This window comes from Mesitornis unicolor, unplaced genomic scaffold (genome assembly GCF_000695765.1).
Source record: "Mesitornis unicolor isolate BGI_N332 unplaced genomic scaffold, ASM69576v1 scaffold28183, whole genome shotgun sequence".
In the NCBI taxonomy this organism is placed as follows: domain Eukaryota; kingdom Metazoa; phylum Chordata; class Aves; order Mesitornithiformes; family Mesitornithidae; genus Mesitornis; species Mesitornis unicolor.
Genome location: NW_010177198.1, coordinates 61,663 through 82,216, shown reverse-complemented (window position 1 = coordinate 82,216; position 20,554 = coordinate 61,663).

Genomic DNA, 20,554 nt, shown 5'->3' with positions numbered 1-20,554 from the left:
TGCACACAAATACCGTGATAGGTCTTTTAATTGAAAATAAACTGCAATATATAATTTGACTACAAAGAAGGGGGCCATCAAAAGAATTATTTCCAAGTGTACTTATTTTGTCTGTACCTCGTAAGTCCAGCATTTGAATTTTAAGATAAAAACCTTCTACTTTAAAGCAGTAATTAGTTTAGTGGAGACTAATTGATGAGGAACTAGAGTTCCTTGCTTTTTGTGGTGTTTTTTTTGTTTGGAGTTGGTGTTTGTTTAATTTATAATTGTTATCTTGGTTGAAAGAGTAGTCCATTAATGGTAAGTATGGTGGGTTATTTTTAAGAGGTTCAGTGCAGCTTATGGATGGTCCAGATCACTCACATCTCACCTGCTTATGCAGGTTGGACTGGCAGTGCATTACCTGTAATTGTTAAAAATAATCTGTTTGCTGAACTGTGCTAAGCTTCACTGATGTGATCTTATTCCAACATCCTGCACTTGTTTCAAGCTTTCATTTCTACTTTTTTTTGTTTTGAGAACAAGACTTTAGAGACCCTAGACTAGTGAGATGTGCTCAAAGCTGAATAAATCTGGGTAGTGAAACTGGCTGGAAACTGGAGAAAACACTCTGGGTGCAGGTTGAATGCTAGAGCTCATATTGAGGCCCTTTGGGGATAGGAGCCGTCACTCCTGCCACAACATGGCAGCACTTGCAGCTGCTCTTAGCAAGTGCAGCATCAGTGCAGCTGGAAGAGCAAATCTGTGCCCTTACCTTTACAAGATGGTAGGATTTGAAGATAGCATGCCTGTTACTGCTTTGCCTGCAGGAAGGGCACTTAGCATAATAGTATTTTGGTACCAGAAGCGTCTTTTCTGGAAATGTGATTCAAGGCTCTACTTATTTTCCTTCTTTGTTCAGTATGTATATCCCCTTTATATGGGGAATTTCTCAAAAATATGTCTTATTTCATGAGTAAATTTAACTAGATAGTCCTTATCAGAGTCTGAAATTGAAGTGTACAGAAGTTGCATTTTGTTGCTTGGGTGTGCTTACAGATGTGCTTACCGTTGACAAGTGTCTCATTAATTACAAGACAGAATCTTACAACCCATATATCAAAATCCTCCTTTCTATGATGGCTATTAGTGGCATTTTTCTTTGTAAAAGCAAAAGAGTTTAAAAATTGTGTCTGTGCCTGTTATTTTTGTGGTGACAGCTGTCTTTGCCCAGTTTGAACTATCATATTCTGAATAGTTCTGAACTGGGACTGTAACATCAATAGTGATGGGCAGAAGAAGTTGAGGAGGAAATCTTTCAGTGCTGTTTCCTTCTCTCTCTTTTGAGTTATGCTGTTTTTAATCAAGATGCAGCGGGTTGAAACATTCTATTACTAACTCTGTTTTGGTGCCCAGCGTAATTAAGAGCGGTACAGTTACGATATAAAGTAGTAGCCACTTTGTTAGCACTATTTAATCATAGTTTCTCTTGAGTAAGACAGATGGTACCACTGATACTGTGCTTCTGAGACTTGAAAACTGGGAAGATGACTTGATATAAGGTGATGCAATTTTTGTGCAAGGTCATGTACAAAATTGTGTTGTCTTCAGATGGCAATTGTGAAGCAAATGAGTGCTTCTTGCAACATGCTATCAGTCATTGCATAAACAGCAGCAAATAAGGACTATCCTGTAAGCAGTGGGGGGTATCTTCAGGTGCCAACTTACTTTTATGCCAATGTGCAACACCAATGTAAAAAAAACAAAGCTGCAAAATAGCCTGTGTTTATTCAGACCCTCCTTTCTATCATACTGAACATCCTTCTCCGAAGCAGATAGCTAATTTCTGCGTAGTCAGTGTCTATATAAAGTGTTTGTGTATTGCTGTCTTCCTGACACTAGCTGGAAAATACAAGAGAAGGGTTTTTTTTTTGTGTGTTAGATGGCAGCCTGTTGATCTGAATAATGCATTGTTGGAAACTGTTGGTGGTAAAGTTGCAGCAGTTTGGAAAGCTCTATGACCCTAATCTAGACCTGTTTTAAAGGGTAACTGCTAATACAGAATCTTGTACGGTTTAGTCCAGTTGGAGGGCCAGCTGTCTATTTTGGAAATCAGACTGCTGCCTTTTAAGATGAAAGCCATATTTTTGCGAATATGAACTCTTCTGTATCTGCTCACTGTGCCTTGTCTAGGGGAGGGAGCAGCTGTAGTGCATTCGCCAGACCTGCATTTGGCTGTTGCTGCCATTGTGTTGTGTGTAAACACGCACCATTATTTTGGATCACATAGCAGCCTGTTCAAAAGGGTCTTGCATTCCCCAGCTGTTCCGCAACTTTTCCATCTCTGAGCTTGCCAGCTGCTTAATACAGGCAACTGTAGCTGCATTTTTTTCTCTGGTGTTAAGTATTAGTGGAGATAAAATTGACTTCTTAAATGCTAGGTACTGCAAGCCCCTCTCTGGCTTCTAATGGGCCTAAAAGTAGACTATTCTTACTGTGTCAAAGTTGCCAGGAGTTTTCTTTGCCATTAGTTGCATGAAAAAATCTTATTTTCTTGGATTTGGCACAAGTATGCAGTACAGTTGTGTTTATGTATATGTGTACATCCACAGCCTGAGGTAGTAACTAATCCAAAAGAACTGTGGTATAAGCAGGTACCTCTTAAAGGCATGCCAACAGCTCCTTTGTTTCCCCACTTCTTGGACAGTGTTCAGTTTAACAAGGCATCCTCTGCTCTTTTGTCAGCCAATCCTTTCATTTACCGATTCTTGAGTTTTATTTTGGTGGCAACACTGCTCAGACTGGATGTTGAGGAAAGAGCACAGGCTCTGAAATTCCTTGTATCTGTGGTGAGTGCTCAGTTCAGGTGAGAGACCATAGACTCAGCCCTCCCTTCTGGATTTTTCCATCTGGCCTGCTGCCCCTGTCATGAAAGGGATAGGAAATGTCTGGAAAATGTTTTGTGTGGCTGAACTCCTCTCTTCTGCAGCAGTGAATCCATAACTATCTCCCTGGAGGTACAGAAGTTAAAAGGTGGATTACCTTTGTATGGTGAACTATGAAAGTTTTGAATGGAATAAATTCAACTATCTTTGGAAAAGAAATAATTCTGTTAATGGTAGTTCTAAACAGTTTTAAATCCTTGACCTGCCATGCAATGTCAATTTTACACTTTGGGTGAGAAGAAGCATATACTTGGTTGCTGCAAGAGATTGTTGAAGATACTAGCAAAGCTAAGTTTTCAGAGCCTTGTGTTGGTTTCATTAACCAGTATTCCATACTCCTGTACAAGGGGATAAATCAGATGTTTTCTTGAAAACATAATTAATGCAGTTTGTAGTTAAAGAATGTAAATTTGAGTTTTCCTGGTTGTGTGAATCATTTAATGGTGAAGGAGATTGGAAGGGAATGACCTGTGTATTCTTACCTTTGATAGCCGAAAAAGCTACCTCTGCCCCAGGCTCCTAGTTACTCATTGTAACTGGTCTGAAAACCCTATTACTGAAAGAGGAAATTTTTAGGTGACTGTAAATATATTTCTTTTTTTCCTTTCTTTCACTAGGCCTACTCTATCCTAGCTTGTTGTAGTTTTTGTATTCATGCTAAACATTAGTACTATCTAAATTATGCTAATAAGAGGATGACTCTGGCTTAATAATAAAAGCCTTGCCCTGTAAAAACAAAACAAAAACATAAAAAGAATTCTCCTGATTTAAGATAGTGTGTTTCAGGATCTGTTTTTCATATCTCCAAATAGCTGAAAGTTTGAACTTTTCCATTCTAATGCTAGTGTCTTAAAAGAAGTTGAAAACACTGTCTTTGGCTAGATGCTTATGCTTGTCTTCTGGAAAATTACTCTTTTGGACTCGGCGTTGGAGTAATAAATTACTATTTGTCTGAAATCATAGCAGAAATACAGACTTGCTGCTTGAAATGATCGTATTAGGTACATAGTTACATTAGCTGAGCAAAGTCATGAATATTAGCTTAAAATGTGTAGTTAATACAGCAAATGTAGAAATGAATGTGTATTCTGGATTTAATAACAATATGTATGAATGGTTCTTCAGAAAACAGGTAACAGGGGTTCTCATCCAGAAAAAAAATGGGGGGAAGACACCTGAGTGTGGTACTGAGGGCAGGGAAAGATGGGTGGGAAATGGAGGAGGAACGTCTGTCACAGAAGGTTAAGGAGCGTGTCTCATTTTTTTTGTTTGTTTTAAGTGTTGATTAATTCTTAAACTTTGAGTGAGTCTAGGGAATGGACATAGAGGAGATTGGGAGGAGTGGAATTTCAGAAGTACGAAAGTAAGGAGGTGTTGGTTTGTCCTCAGGCAGAGGAGGAAGGCAGTATCTGAATGCTAAGAGGTGTTCAATTATTAAAGGCTTTAGGAGAAACAAATATTTGTTTCTCATGGAAGGTGATGGAAAGCCAAGTGTTAAGACTTCAAATTGCATTTAAACTTGTTTAGCAATTAACTGCCATGGGGGGGAAAAGGAGTTACCCCCTCACCCACCTCCAAAAACTGTTCTTAACTAAGTTAGTGGAAGTTCCAGAAAGGCATAAAAACAGAGCATTGGAGAGAGCTTTTTGTTAGGGTGGTTTTTTCTTTCTTTTAAATGAAGGGTTCTGCCAATGTTGTTAACTTTGCTTAAATTTGCTCCAACCCCTACAGGGGAAAATATTTATTTTAAACTTTCCTCTAAACTTAAATTGGCTTCCCAGCCAATTTAAAGACATGTCTGTCTGTGTAATGCCTTCCAACTCCAAGAAAGCTGACAGCTGTAAGCCTTAACGGAGGAGGAGACCTTGTGGATTGCACAGGAGAGCAGCATTTCTAGCAGCAGGGAAATTGCTATTCTGACAATGTAGCCTGAATTAATCCCTTCAACCTTTGTTTCCTTTTGCTGTTGTTAATGATTTCCTTTGCACAGCTAGTGGTAGGTGCTGCTTTGCCTGCCACACTTCACTGACTCTTCTGCTGCTCTCTGAAATGAAAAATTACAGTATGTGTTAATTTAAAGATAGAAATAGAGCAACAGCAGGTAGAGCTGCTTCCCCAAGTCACAGGTTGATGTGTTATGAGAGTTGTCATCTCCAACTTTGGCAATTTAAGTTATTTCTTTCCAGGTTGGTCATTGCAGCTCTTACACGGGTTGTCCTGCACACTGGTGTGCTTGGGTGCCTGTTATCTCATAGGTTGTGCGGATCATGACTCATATATATCTGATCAGCCATGCGTATGACACCCCAGAGCCTACTTACGTACGATTGTCTCCATCAATGGAAAGATTCAGGAGTCTAAAAGAAGCTTGTTTAAGCAAAAGTTGCAATAATGAATAAAAATACAAAACAAAACCCAAGTATATTTACTGAGGTAAGGATCTGGCTTAGTTAGACTGCTGTTTTTAGGGTTGCCTGTTGTTTTTACTGGTATTCTGGATGCTTTGCCTTGTTTGTGTGCTGCATGTGAGGCTGCGCTCTCATCTGTAATCAGCGTTTAGGTGTTACCTGCTAAAAGGAGCTGTTTCTTCTGCCACCTTATTCCACGAAACTACTTGGTGTGTGTGCTCCTGGTTAGATCACACTGTGGGCTTTAAGCTTAAATTGCGTTGGAGTATTCTATCACTTGTAGTTTAAAGCATATACTGTGACAAATAGTACTTCAAAGGAGTTTGTACAAAACTTGACCCTTGCAAAGTTCAGAGAGTGAAGACTCCCTAAAACTCTGTAAGTTCCCTGACTGTGGAACTGCACCAAATCTCTCCTGGATGCTCCCCCCAGTGCCTGTCCTCTTCCTTCCTGTTATACTGTAGAGTGCCAATAGTTCACAGACAAAGGATTTTTTTGGGTTTTTTTAAATACACTGTTGGTCTTTTTTCCATAATATTTGGTCCATGCCTGACTTTGCAACTTGCATACAAATGCCTATTTTTGTATTGTTTTTGTGGGCTGGCAACAAATTTGTTCTGGCTTCCTACTGTAAGCAAAAGCCTGGGTTATGAAAATAAGTTGTTTATATGGATTCCTAGTATGGAATGCAAGCTTAATTCTTCCAGCTTGAAATTAAATTACATTGAATAAAATTAACTTTGATTTTAAGTGGCACTGAACCCAGCTAAACAACTTCCTAGGACTTATGTTAATAAAAGCTAACTATAGCATAACTAACTACTGCAAGGTATGCATTTCAGGTTCTTAAAACTTGTGGTTTAAAAGGGGAATGCTCAGCTAATACTTCTGTAATAAGCTTAATGTCTGAAATGCACTGTGTAGTGTACCCTGCTGGGATAGCATAGCCACAGACAACTGGAAGGGTTTGTGTGGGCAGGGAGATGGCAGATGAAACATTCCAGGTGAGAGAGAAATTTCCATTCCCTGGTTTCGGAACCTAACCTACCTTCCAGTTCGGGAGCTGCGGAAAATAAGTTACCAGTGATTTTGTTTCATCTGATCTACTATTGGAGTCTTGACCTAATAGCCTTTTAAAAGAAATCTTTAAAGCAGTATTTGCTTGGGCATGCTCTTTCTGGGCTCCCAGGAGGTGCTTGCCAGCAACAAGCTGCTGAAATCAAAAGCAAAACACCAAAAAGCCCATATATGTGTGTGAAGTAAGGAAGTCAAGGACCTGAGTGGTTTTGTGCTGAACTTCAGCCTGGCCAAAATATCTTTCCAAATAAAATAAAGAGAGGGAACACCTTAAATACTCTCTTTGAGGATTATGATTACTTGTGAAATTCCTAGAGCAACATACAAATGTGATTTCATGAGGCAACAGTATACAGTATCCTTCCAATAAAACAAATGCTACTTCATTAAATGTTTGTTATGCAAAGACTGACATAAAACTTACAATCATGCCAGTCTCTGCTGAAACAAAGCAAGTAATTTTGGTGTTACAGAGGTTACTTTTTTAAGGAAGCCCTGAAAAAAACATTTTCCGTGAACAAGTTGGTATGAATTGGCATTCTTTCTTGCACAGGAAACCACAAATTCTTATTGTGGAAAACTTCTAACTCTTGTAAAACAGTCATCATTTTTGTGTATTAAAGTTGTTCAGAATATTCTAGTTTCCTTGTGTGGCCTCTAGGGAGCTGCTGTAAGAAACACTACCCTCTTGATAAACAGAAGATCAAATGTTTCCAGTCTTTTGTATTCACTATCTGTGCTACTGGGTTTTGGATACTTGTCAAATACCTACAAGCCTGAGACCATTTTTATTCCTCAATTATTTTTACGCCATCAAGTCTTTAAGCATGACAGTTGTAGAAATTGAACATGATTACCTGCATTAAATACATCAAAGTGTTTGAGTTGCTTTTTTAGCATTTCTGAAATTGGTGTACTTGAAATTTCCTGTGGTGGCTGTGTTGCTCCTGGATCAGCACCACTCAGTGTGTGCTCATGGATGGGTGCACACGTGTGCACACATAGCCTCATATATGTGCTTGACAACACTTGGCCAACACTTGTGTGCAATGCCAATGTAACCTGCTTACCACTAGTATGTGAGATGTGTACTACGGGCTTCAGGTTCAGCTGACTTGAAAAATTACATGTTGTATCACTTCACTGAGACTATACTGAGCTTCCCTCTCTTTCTTTATGCTGCTTGCTTTCTGTATGACCTAGTCTTCCCAATCTCGCTTTTTAATTATTTTTTTAATCCCTATTCTGGATTTCAAATGATTAGTTTTTCAGAATTCACCTAAGATAAACCTCTCTTTCTTAACTGAGATAGTATGTTCCTTTCAAATACAGTATCGAGAGTATAACTCAAATTACACGGCACATTCTTCTTGTTTTTCTTTTTAATGAAAGAAGAAAAAACAATAGATGGGGATGTAGCAAATTACTCAAGCTAGCAGTGATAAAAGTGATAATTTTTTTTCTTCTTTGTGGAGCAGGCTACTTGTTTGAAACAGATTTATCACATCAACTTCATTAATGTTTTATACTTTCTACTATTTTAGAGTGTTAGCTGGGCTCTCAAGTACTGGAACATTACTGCTGCTATTTAAGGCAGGACATCTGTCATGATGTGTCTAGAGTCTGATTTCCCCAAGCCTGAACAATTCTTGCCTTTGTACTCTACCTATGTAGCTGTTGCTCTGTCTACAGCCTAAAAATACTGCAAATAAATAAAGGTTAAATGACTCTTTGAAAGTCTGTGATTTCTGAGAGCAGGAACTTGCCAGTAGCTGTGTCTTGTGTTGTCTGGACAATGCTTTGGCAGGGTGTTAAAAATTTGCTGAACTAGGCCAAATTAACTTTCCTTTCTGGTCAGGCATGACTTTCTGTACTGGAAGAGTGTGCACAAAATAAATTGACGCTTCTTGCAAGCGGTGTCAGCGCTGTTTCATGCTGCACGCACCGAGGCTCCTGGGGTGCAGCATCCTGGTGGTGTGCTGCCCTTCACTTGCTCCCTGGCTTCTGGAAATTATGGCTCGCATACCGACTTCCTTGGGCTTTGGGACTTTTCCCTTGTGGTAGCCTCAGCGTTGGCTGCCCTCTCAGTTGTGGTTTATGTCCCAACAGCTGTTCAGTTTGCACATTTATTGTCAATGCTATTTAAAATAATATTACAGTGTTACTGAAAATTCCCTGCACCAGGATAGTGAGGTTTCTCTGTGGAGCCTCAGAACAACTTTCTAGAAAGGGCAGACTTTGCAGCATAATCCAGAGAAATTATTTCCTTTCTCCCAATGAAACCCCTCAAAACTTTGGTTTAGAGGCAGTTATAATGAGCTTTGAAAACTGTATTGAAGTTTTCAGGCCAACTCTTTGTGTGTGTGTGGCTTTGCAATACACCATTTCAGGGATGAAGTTTCATGAGTCTCACAGCTCCCTGCTCCTCCCATTTCCCTCTTTCCTTCCTTCTCCCAGCTGTATGCCTGTGCTGATTATTCTGTGGTGGCTCTAGTCCACTCCTTCAACTTTGTAAGCTGTTTTATCTCAGGTTTTGGTTGCTGGGTCAGCACGTGGGTATTCTGCTGTGTTAGCAAACCAAGGAAGCTCTCAGACCTCCAGTGCATGTGGGGGCTGGTGCAGTGGGGATCAGCCCAGAGAGGTGAAGTGAGGGCTGGTAACAGGCAGCATCTTGATCAGCTCCTGGCTTCAGAGCCTTGGTCTTCACACTGGTGGGACAAGGTGGCTCAGAGTCAGACTGGGCAAAAAATACATGCTGTTCACTTCATCTAACATAGACCCATGTATGGACATGGTTTTTCCCATTGCACTTTTCAGCTATGATTTGACAAATTAAAAGCTTTCAAATGAAACCCTGCAGTAGTGTTTTTTTAAGCTTAAAATGCTGGTATTGGATTTTTTTTTATTGTGTTTGTGGCTCCTTTTCCATACTATTTTTCTTAAAAGTTCTTTGTTTAAAGGAAACTTTACACTTTTCAGGGAAGATCACACCTGGTAAAGGTCAGAAACTATTGCAGTTGTTTAGTGTTGTTTGGTTCCGTTGGATTGTGACTGTATATGCCTGTTATTAACCTAAAATTGCAGATCTTTTGCTTGTTCATCGGATTGTAAAGATGCTATGAAGGCATCTAGCATCTTTTAAAGACACAATGGGCAGCTGTATTATGCAGTTACAATAGTCATGGTGACAACGTGTTTCTTCTGTACTGGTGGAGTAAATGAAAGAGAATGGGGAAGAAATTCTAGGGAGGAAGGAGGTTTGAAATAACTACACTCAAGTCAGTACAAACAACATAGGAAGTTTTGGGAAGCTTTGCTGAATTTGGACTGAGTACTTGAATGTTTACTGGAGGGTAATATGTGCTATTGAACCTGATGGCTTTGGCTTGTGATCATCAGTGAAAGCCTGCTTTTTCACCTAGTTTTGCAATTGGAGATTTGCCCTGGCACAGAGGAGATGTGTCTTGTGTGAGTTAGCAGAGTACAAGTGTCTGGTGGAAACATTCCCAGTGACGATCCAATTCATAGCCTTTCTGTAGCTGCTCCACGGTGCCACCACTGCATATTTGGCAACAAAAGAATTATGACAACCTGCATAAACTCCAGGATTTTTGAATGTCTCAAAAACACTTGGTTATAGGGTAAAAGCCAGTCTTTTATAAACAATGGCTTGAAACAAAGTAATTGTATTTACCAGAACAGCTTTGTCAGTTCCAAGTGTCCTAGGAACTGACAGCTGAGTTTAACAAAACTATTGCTCTTGCCTGCTGACTTTGTGGCATCCCAGGTGCAGCTTGGTAAGCTGACTGCCAGTGACTGGCCCTGCACTCCTTCCTCATGGTACAGGAGTCTTTCCTCCTCAGACATCTCTTTCAGACCAAGATCTCCAGAGCGTTGCTGGGCTTTGTTTACAGAAGATGCCTGAGGACTGCTGCAGATGTTGAACTGCCCCAGTGTTTTTGAGAAGGCTGTGCTGTTCTATTAGTACATTCGCCGGGATAATTCACATATACATTTTTGACCAAGCTAAAAAAAGGCACTATCTTCTTTTATATCTTAACAAAACTTTTGCTTGTTACAAAGGAAATTGAAGTATTGGAGTTAAAACACCCCCCCATCCCCCTTCAAAATCCCAAAGAAAACTATGTGATTTCTCACTTCATTCTGGCAGTAGATGCACATCCACTGTGCAAATGGGATACTCATGTTTTTGTTAAGCTCCAGGTGTGGGAGGGTGTTTTGCAGTACAGGTGGATGAAATCCATTTCTGAGCCATCTGGAAATGAGCACAGTGCAACTGCTTGACTGCCTTGAACTTTACTTGTATAAACAAACCTCTGTCACAGATTTCATTTTGAGGAGTATCCTGAGAAGATTCTTATTAGTTTTTTTACATTATTGTCTAGTGATCTTATTGTCCAAAATTACATTGTTCAGATCTGAGATTTAGACTCTCCACAGCAAAGTCTGTGTTCAGAGGTGTTCTAGTTTTGTTAACACAGCTGCCCTCGCTGCTCAGCGGAGCTGCAAGGTTTGTTAGCTTAGCACTGCTTACAGCACTTGGGTTGTTCAAATGCTATTTCTGATGTCTCATAGCATGGACATGTTTAACTTAACAGATGTGACATGGAGGACCCTTATCCTGAAATGTGCTGCTAGAACTTAGTTGGGACTGTTTGGATTATGCTCACAAATACTACTTTATATGTTCTTAAGATTTAATTACAGCAACTGCTTGGTTAATTCTATTTAGATAGTGTGCTAAAACTAAAGGAAAGGGAAGAACCCAATCTTCTTTCATCTTTGAATGTAAGATCTGATGTTACTTGGTTGTTCATGGCAACCTGAGTATTGTGTTTTGGTTGTTTTTGGTTTTTTTTAATCCTCTTAAGTTCTGTATTGAGTGCTGTTGTTTAGAACAAGGATATATTTGCGTGTGTACCTGATTCACAAGAGTCACTTTTATGTTCCAGTTGTCTTAGACACTTGAGAGACTCACTTCATCTTGTCTATGACTGTTGCCTCTTTTTGCCTCATTTATATTTGTTTGTTGTGTGACACAGTCAATTTCCAAAACCTTGGGAACGGGTTTTCAACTATGGCTCTTGCTCTCAGGTATAAGTAAGCCTGTAGTCTTGTTCCACAATTGCTCAGTGAAGAGAGCTGTCTCTGTTGTTGAGGAGGCTGAGATGCTTTGAGGTGTTGATAACAGAGGATGATCATAGATCTGAAAGAGTTCTTCAGTTCTCCAGTGTAACATAATGTCATCACTAACTGATACAGCATTTTTGAAAATTCTGTTCACCTACAGAAGTGCAATAAGCTCCATTAATCTAGTTTGCCCCTAATTCTGTTGTTTTGTTAGGAAAATGTATGTTTTAAAACTTTAGGAATTCTTACATTTATTGAACTTATTTTTAATGAAATTGATTTCATTAATGAGAGTGATGTTTTCAGTCATGCTGTCATAAGATGTTTAAGCCTAGGATATAAATCTAAACACAGGGATGTGCCTTGAATACGTTAAATGATCATTTGAATTTGACAGTTCACGACCTACTCATTAATGACCATGCAGTGTTAGTCATGTCTTTCTGCCTTGTCTAAAAGATCTAAATGTTTAATATTCCTTCCATTTCTGAATCTGGCCTTTCTAGAGAATGCAATTAGTTGTGACTGTTGTCTTTGGTAGGATATTCAACTGTTTCTATATTAGATTTTATGGTCTGTTTCTGTCACTAGTCAGTTCTTGGGTGTTTAGGAGGGTTTTCTTTGTGGTTTTTGGCTGTGTGTTCCTCCCAAACTTGCTATGAAGACCTCATTGCTAGACAGGCTCCATAGAGTCCCAACAGCCAAGATATCTTGCTTTTTGTTGAAGCTGGATGATGTGCTTGTGCATTTTAGGATGATGCATAATAACCTGACTAGGAGAGATGACTGGAAAAAAGAAGAAGAAAATAGGATTCTGAATTAGGTATCCTCTTGCTAGCTTTAGGAAAAGAGCTGCTGGAATGCAGATATACTTTTAAGGGACTGCTTTTATATTACAGATCTCTCAAGAGTTGCACAGCTTTATTCTCATTTAAAACTTCTGGGGTTACTCTGCTGTTCCTGGTTTTATCCAGATACACAAAGCGATTTTGCTGTTGCTGTGCTGACCCACTGAATGATGCTGCTTCAGTGCAGATTCGCAGTAATTGCTAGCCTAGCTTAGGCAGGAAATGGTCAATATATCTGCCAAACCCAAGCCTGATTCCTCCTTTGTAGAGATGTAAAAGGAGCATGTGCTAATGCTTCTGTGCAAAGCAGATCTTACAGCGGGGCTGAATGTAACGGAAGATCAGAGCTACCTGCCAGGTTTTATAGTGGATGATACGTGATAGACTGCACGGAGACCAATTTAATGGAAACTTGGCGTATTGTACTGCTGACAACTTTGAAAGCAACCCTAATTGCCCAGTTCAAGTGAGAAGGCTTTTATTCAGCTAAGACTTCACAGTTTATTCTTCTCCCACTTTTTATTCACATAGGACATTCCTAGACTTACCGCTTCCACCTTGGCTGGCCAAGCACTTGGAGTTGCCGACCACTCTAGCACTTTTACCTTTACCTGACCTCCACTGAATCTTATTCTTTAGCCATATTTGCAATATCTTTCTTTTCTGGTCAAAAGAAAGCATGCACTTCTTGTTTGTATTCCATTTTTTGGTTTGTGCATCACTCAGTACTAGAGTAGGGTAGCAGTGTGAGTTTGGAAGGAGGGCATGAGTTATGTGAATTACATTGTCTCAAAAAATTTGTTTCTACAGATAAAGGCCCAAAGAGGGTCCAAAAAACCCAAAACAAAACCCAAAAACATATTTGAAACTGCAAGTGTTGCTTGTGATGAGCTGGAATTCCAGCTGTGACACTGCTATTAGCTCCTTTGCTACCTGCCTCTTTCTGTGCTTGGTGTAGCATGTCTGTTCCTCTGCAGTCCTGTGGTAAACAGCTGTGGTAACTGCTGCTTCTGACCATAGATGTTCAGCATCTTTAAAGCAGTTGAATATGTTACACTACTAATGGCTTTGGCCTAACAAAATTAATTGGGAACTGAGCAGTTCCTCACTTAAAATGCACTCAACATCTTGTTTGTAAACCCTCTTAAAGATGAATAGTTCATCTGTATTTTCAGTATTTCTTCTAAATTTAAGTTCCTAGTGAGACCGTAAAATATCAGAATTGATGAAAGCAGGTGAAAACTGATTTGTGGTGGAGAAAGGGAATGATTCTCTAGACCTTAGTGCTTGGTATTAACACTGAGTCGTAAAATCATTAAGGTTGGAAGAGACCTCTAAGATCATCAAGTCCAACTGTGAGCCCAGCACCACCATGCCCACTGAACCATGTCCCAAAATGCCACTTCTGCACGTTTTTTTGAACACAGCCTGTTGGGTGCTTTGAAAGTCATATATTTAAGTTTAACTAAGAAGATAACACAGCTGCAAAATGAGTCAGAAGAGTGAGAGAAACTAGGCAAATCAAATAAAAGTTACCTTGTGGTAATGAAGTCTTGAATGTATGGAGTTTTTTTTTAAGAGGTTGTTAAGATCTGTAATCTGCAGCGTAATTGAATGCATATTCTGAAGGGAAAAAACTGCTATTATTATGAAATTGGAACATGCAAATGTCTCTGAGCCTGAAGGAGCATTTAAAAAAATTCATTTTGAGAATCTGGAATACAATCTAATAAGCATATGTAGAAATCTGCTCCATGGTACTTAATAGGTTGGCAGAAATCACTGGTTTACATGCTGATAAAATATCTCTTTTGTAAGTGTTGCTACTCAACTAGTCTAAGAACACTATAATTTGATTTTGCAGCCCTTTCAGAAGATGTCCTAAATGATTCCCCTGCTAAAGGAGCTAAGAGACACTGTAATGGAACAACCTCTGATGTCACTTTTTAGTTGTATAGGAGCTTATTAAATTAATGAAACCTTAAATCTAAAATCATATTTTATTTTGGCTAAGATTGGCATTTATTTAATTACAGATGTGCTCTATTTCTATTTTCTCTTTGTGAGAAAATTTTGAAAGTTGAAAATGTTCTTTCTCCGATACACAGTTGAGCACAGCCATTTACTGCAAGATTCATTACACATCGGTGTTTAACTCTGTTAGGATATGAGTTCAAGATGGACTGCTGTGTCTGGAATCAATGGCAGCTGGTTTAAAAATATCTTCTGTTTGCCAGGTGTATCTTAGCCAAAGTTGCTGAAGTTATTGAATGTACAGTCAGTGAAATCTGTACATGGTGTCCTGTGTGGACTTAGACTACTTTGTCACTGGGATACCCGCACTCATAGTATCTAGAGCATGTGGCAATTGCTGCACGATTTAAAACTGGATTTGGGGGATGAGCTAGTTTATGCAGCTAGTACTTGGCTTTTATTTTGGTATATCTAATTGATATGTAAAAGATGAGGAAGGAATTCAAACTGAAGATTAAGGAGTGAGTGTGGCTGAGATAGCTGAAGCAATGTGATTTGCCCCCTGAACTTGTGACTGAAGCTCTAACTACAGTACATGTTTCTGGCCACTGTTTCTGTCCCAGGGCACTCAGTCAGAATAGATTCCCACCCCTGTTACTTGCACATGTCAGAGGTAACTCTCAGTAAGAGTGCACCTTGCAGATATTCACAGTCTTGATTTATTACTGAGGTCTGGCTCAGCAGAGCTGTGCAAGTGCAGGTTAGAAGTCACTCAGATAACATAAATCCAGAGCACTTGGGTCTGCCAGTTGGCTGATACATGGGGTGGGTGTTTTACAGCATATGCTCTCTAAACCGCAAGGAAGCAATTGAAAACAATACTTGATTTCTAGACTTGCTGTGTAAACCAAGTTTTAACCTGTTTGTATTGTGCTGGGGTTGTGGTTTTTTTTTGTTGTTGTTTTTTTATAGCCTATAGGTAGGGAAATTTACTTGAACTTCAATGAAATTCAAAGATTATGCAAATAGTTACTTTTTGCATTCGGTTTCTTACCCTTCCACATCCAGCATAGTGGGTTACTTAAAAGAGTGGGGAATTGGCTTTTTATAATGTGTATAGCTTTTCAGAAGCTTGTTAGCCTAAAAAAACCCCCACCTCACTCTCAGTCATTTAAAGTGAAACGTGGCAAATGAAATTAAAAAAAGAGAAATCAAACTTATCATTTATGTTGTAGCCCTTTGTGGATACTTCAGAAAATGCACTTGCCTGCCACTGGCTAGCTGGCAATCTGAACATCTGCCCTAGGCGTGTAGGTTATGAAATTGCATGGAGTTGGGGAAAAGCAAGAGGGCACACCTCTTTGCAAGGCAGGACTGAGCTGATGCCTCTGCCCTGTGGTTTGTCAAGTGTCTGAAACAGGAGGTCTGCTCTTGTTTGGCTGTTTTCACCAGCATTGGAGTGGGAGGAATGCTGACTGAGCTTGCCAGCAATGATAAGGCCTCCAGGTGGTGATCACAGTAAATATGCTGTGAGAATCACAGCCCTGCTTTCCCAGGAGTTACATGAGGCACAGATGTTCTTCTGTCACTTGTTCTGCTGGCAGCTCCTTGCCGCTAGCAGCTAAACAACATGCAAAGCAATCAAACTGTGGCTCTTCCAGTGTTACTGGCGTTCTGGCTTACGGTACTTGCTTCCGTTTTTAAAATGGAATTTGTCAGCATAGGCAGAATACTTCACTCTGAAAATATAAAATCTTATCACAAGTGCTTCTTGTATTGAACTAAACATATATAACTTTCCTCTACAGTAAGTGCTGCATATCATGCTTACTTTTTCCCCTGCTGTTTATTCAATAGCCTGCCTAACAGCATAAATATTTTCTGAATGGATTTATGCGAAATTCGCAAATCGAATGGTAATGATGTTGCTTCCATTAAATTCAGACTGTTGTCTTCTACATACAGTGTTCATGGCTGTATTACTGAATAACAAGGCTGCTACTGGCTACAATGAAGTACACCACAGAATTGCTCTGGTCATAGACTTTAGCTATAATTTGAGATGGCTACCTTAAAACAAAAGAACCTAAGTCCATAAGTAAGCTGTAAGCAACATACACTTTTTATAGCAGAGACAGTTAGGAAGGAACTATGCAAACCCCACAGGACTAGATAATCTCTATCATAACTATGTAGTCCACTGAGTAAAATTTCCAAAGCTTAGCTCATGAATAAGACTGGATTGTGTGTGATGTGATTTCATAAAACAAACAGGGAGACTAAAGGCTCCAGAGGCTACTTAAGGTTTTTCAGATGGGTTAATGGTTACTACTTAATTGTTTAAAGTATGTTTGAGGAGATACAGGGTAGATGTAGAAAGAATGTCTAAGAAAGAAACTTAGCATTAGATATGAGCTGAATTCCTTTATCAATATAGCTGTGTTTCCTACAGGTCACTTTTATAATCTGTTTGGAATGCCTTTAAATGTTGAGTGGGGTCAGGGGTACTGGTGCATGAGAAGCTGGACATGAGCCACCAATGTGCATCTGCAGCCCAGAAGGCCAACCGTATCCTGAGCTGCATCAAAAGAAGTGTGGCCAGCAGATCAAGGCAGGTGATTCTGCCCCTCTGCTCTGGTGAGACCTCACCTGGAGTACTATGTCCAGCTTTGGAGTCCCCAACACAAAAAGGATATTGAAGTGCTGGAGCGTGTGCAGAGAAGGACCACAAAGATGATCAAAGGGCTGGAGCACCTCACCTACGAAGACAGGCTGAGAGAGTTGGGGTTGTTCAGCCTGGAGAAGAGAAGGCTCTGAGGGGACCTTATAGTGGCTTTCCAATACCTGAAAGGTGCCTATAAGAAATCTGGGGAAGAGCTGTTCACTAGGGCATGTAGTGATAGGATGAGGGATAATGGTTTTAAACTAGAAAAGGGTAGGTTTAGGTTGTATTTTAGGAAAAGTTTTTCAATATGAGAGTGGTAGATCACTGTACAGGTTGCCCAGAGAAGTGGTGGAGGCCCCCTCCCTGGAGATACTCAAGGTCAGGCTTGATGGGGCTCTGAGCAACCTGATCTGGTACCATTGTCCCTGCTTCCTGCAAGGGAGTTGGACCAGATGATCTTCAAAGGTCCCTTCCAACCCAATCTGTTCTATGATTCTATGAGGTTTTTGCTACTTATTCTGCTAGGTAATGTATGTCACTAGATATCTTCTGTCTGTTGTATTCTAATTGTGCTAATAAAGTGAACATTTGCTGTGGTGTTTCAGTTTCTGACTTGGTACTATTAACACATACATGTTCTGATCATAGAGTCATTTAGGTTGGAAAAGACCTTTGAGATCATTGAGTCTAACAGTTACTCTAGCACTGCTAAGTGCACCGCTAAACCATGTCCCTAAGTACTACATCTACAGAGCTTTTTAATGCCTTCATGGATAGTGATTCCCTGGGCAGCCTGTTCCAGTGCTTGACAACCCTTTAGGTGAAGAAATGTTTTCTAATCTAAACCTCCCCTGGTGCAATTTCAGGCTCTTTCCTCTTGTTCTATTGCTTGCAACTTGTGAGAAGAGACTGACCTCCACCTCGCTACAACCTCCTTTCAGGCAGTTGTAGAGAACAATAAGGTCTCCCTTGATCCTCCTTTTCTCCAGGATGAGTGACCCCAGTTCCCTCAAAGAACTTGTGCCCTCTACCTTTCATCAGCATCATTACCCTTCTTTGGATGTGCCCCAGCACCTCAGTGTCTTTCTTGTAGTGAGGGGCCGAAGACTGAACACAGTATTCAAGATATGGCCTCACCAGTGCCGAGTACAGAGGGATGATCACTTCTTTAGTCCTGCAGGCCACACTATTTCTGGTACAAACCAGGATGCTGTTGGCCACCTTGGCACACTGCTGGCTCATAGTCAACTGGTTGTTGACCAACACCCGTAGATCCTTTTGCAGCGGGCAGCTTTCTGGCCACTCTTCCCCAAATGCGGAACCTGGCATTTGGCTTTGTTGAACCTCATATGACTGGCCTCATCTCATCAATCCAGCCTGTCCAGATCCATCTGTGGAGCCTTGCTACCCTCAAGCAGATCAACACTCCTGCCCAACTTGGTGTAGTCTGCAAAGTTACTGAGGAAGCACTCAATCTCCTTGTCCAGGTCATTGATTAAAAGATATTAAACAGAACTGTCCCCAGGACTGAGCCCTGGGCAGTACCACTTTTGACTGTCCACCAGCTGGATTTAGCTCCATTCATGACAAATCTTTGGGCCTAGCTATCCAGCCAGTTTTTTACCCAGCAATGACATCCTGTTTAATTCTGCCACATAAGACAGCTGTGCCAGTAGAAGAACTGGGAAGAAAACAACACGTACAGCAGTCTGGAAAAAAAATGTACTCCAGAACACGGGTGTTGGAGGAGAGATAGCTGAGAAGAGGCGTTTAGCTGTGGAGTTGATGGATTCCGAACAGATTGTCTTTCCTGGCCTTCGAGGTAGCCAGTCCCAAACAGCAACATGGCACCGAAGATCATAGGAAACCGTAGCTTCCCTTTGGTGTGCTTTAAGAATGAGTTAAGCCTCTCCCTTTCTTGAGAGAGGAGAAATGAGATTCAGGTTTTGGGGACATCTTCAGAAGGGTCCCTAGATAAGACCCTGTCTTGCGTTTCCCTTTTTATGGCTAAGTGTTGTGTAATCACCATAAAGCAGCATGCGTACTTCTGATACAGGATTTTGCATTTGTTGAGATAAATTTTGACTCAAAAACCTTAGAGAAGTTAGAAATTTGGTTGATGGGCCACCAAAATGTTCAAAATGGGTGTTCTGTGGAAAATAAAAATCCCTTGCCTTGGGCATATAATCTGAAAAATTGTTACAGTGATTTAACACAAATCTCAGTGCCTTTTTAGCCTGTAATTACTCATCCTTACCAGACCACTGTGAAATTGGAGAGTTCTCTTAATCTTGAATGATGGACTGGGTGCTGGATTGTGGGGGCGAGCTACCATGTTCTCATGCACATGCACCAGCTTCCCCCTTTGCACCTCTCTGCTTTTCTGGCTCCATACTGAGTCATCTGCATTTAATGTGTAAGGAAGCAATTAAGTTATCTTTATGGTTACAGGTCTGAAATGAGTCAGTGCAGAGTCAAACGCTGTGGAGCAGGGAAGGGATAGATCCACACAGCCAGGGAGAGGAGTGGGGATCTGGCAGCAGCAGCTGGCTGAGATTGCCATGGAGCCACAGACCAAGCTCAGGGACTTCTCCAAGGTCATACAAGCTGCTGTCAGCAAGAAATTGAAACCATCTCTCTCTGCTGTTATAGGGTGCTGACCATAGGTCTGTCACACGTAGTAACTGGTAGGGAGTGTCTTTAGATTTATACTACTTGAATTTATTGTTTGCTTTCAAATAGTGATGTATGAATTAGTAGATGCTTTCCAGTGTATGCTAGAATCCAAATGTACTGAGCTGGTCATAACTGTAGATCTCCACATGTAAGCTGTGTGCATTTCATGAGGAACACATAGTTAACTTCAGGTAACTTCCCCTTAGAAATGTGATTGTTGGAGAGGCAGCAATCTGTTGACTACATACAGCACATTTATGTTGAAGGGTTACTCTGTCACAATAAAGATAACTTGGGAATTAGTGTCTGAAACAAATCCTTATGTGGCATTATATTGCCAGCTTCGTAAAAAATCAGTCAGTGTGCAATTGCCTTTTAACTAACACAGTCTGCAGCGTTACACTTTATCAATGGCCTAGTACAAAATTTAGAATGGAGTGAAATCACTAACACTGGACACACACATTTCTTAACAGATACAGCATTTTCAGCTATGTTCCGTATCATTACGACTGCTGAATGCAAGGATCTGAGGGCAGATCTTAGGTAATGTATTCTGGCACCAATTTTTGTGCCTTATTTTTGTTTGGATTCATTTGGGAAGGAATAAACTAGGAAATGTCTTTGAGTGAAGAGTTTAGAGCTCTGTGCTGACTTTGAAGCTGTCTGCTTCACTCCTGTGTCTTTACAATTTCTTCAGAAAAATGGCTATCCAAAATAAATTCTGGAGATGATTATATGTAACATGCATTTTCTTTACACAGTACACTACAGTTAATTCAACTTGAAGGGCTTTTTCATAGCTCTGGCAAATTTTGTCGAGCTACCATT